A 1231-nucleotide genomic window follows, 5' to 3' on the forward strand; every position below is an offset into this window, starting at 1 on the left:
TACAGGACAGCGACGTCAATACTTAGACCTACAGTTAATCTAACAGCCAAACAGCAGCCAAAACCCCTAGTTGCTGAAAAAGTGTGTCCAATTGTATAGAAGTCTATGAGAAAATGGCATTACCTCCCAACTGATCTATGACATCAGCCATAACTTTCCTAGCGAGTTTAAAACAAACAAATAAGCAAATAAAACCAAAACATCTCAGTTGTATGTCTTTGAATACAACACAAGCTGGCTAAGCTCAGCTCTTATATGAAGCCAGTGGTTGTGCTAAACTAAGATAACAGGCCCCTTAGATTCATGTGTCTAACCCTCCAGAGAGTGAATAAGTATATTTCCAAAACTTCCACTGATCCTAATAAAAAAGCTAAAATGACGTGTTTTCATCCTCACAGTGAAATTATATTATTTTGGTTCCTTTCCTCTGCAGAAAACTGGTGCAGGGAGGAATCAATGATTTTTGCTCAAGGGCACTGCTGTGTAGCTCAGGCTTGCCGATATAAAGAAGGGAAACGAATTCCCTTTAGCTGATGAATGTTCATTCTCTTCACTACTCCTCCCTCCTGCTCGCTGTGGTGTGGCTTAATCTACAAGTAAAAATCACTATGATTAACTTAATCATTTACAGTTTGTCTGCTGGGCCTGGGCAGCACCGCTCCTTCGCTTTGTCCCCCTTTCAAGGAACTTGTCCCACACACAATAGGCATTAACGCACGAACACAGTCCTATCAAGATGAGTCATAATGAGAGTATTTACCCTGTGGTGTGTGTTGGATACATGTGATAATTGAGCAACTTGTTTGCTGAAACCAGTGCTATTGATTAAATATTAACAGGAAAAATGCTCTGCAAACAGCTTTCTGTTGTCTCTCGTGACTTTCCGTACATATAAAAGATGCATGAGGTTTAGAAACGGGTGAAACTATATGAATGAATTAAATAAAAAGATATGCAGTGTTTAGAACGGGTGAAACTATATGATGATTAATAATAATAAAGAAAGAAAAATAACTCTGTCCACTTCAAGCTTAGTCTTATTTCTCTCTTACACGCCGAGTTGTTTCAAAAACAAGCAAAATTTAGCAGAATTTTGGAAGTTTCCCATTCATTTCAATGGGACAAATTAAAGGAAAAAAGCTTAATATTTTAAAAAGTATAATAGCAAAAAATAGCAAAAATCATAGCGATCATTAGCAGAAATAGCAGAATAGTTTAAAATTTGAACGGT

This window comes from Haplochromis burtoni, unplaced genomic scaffold (genome assembly GCF_018398535.1).
Source record: "Haplochromis burtoni strain Fernald_Lab_line unplaced genomic scaffold, NCSU_Asbu1 Contig_417, whole genome shotgun sequence".
NCBI classification, from domain to species: Eukaryota; Metazoa; Chordata; class Actinopteri; order Cichliformes; family Cichlidae; genus Haplochromis; species Haplochromis burtoni.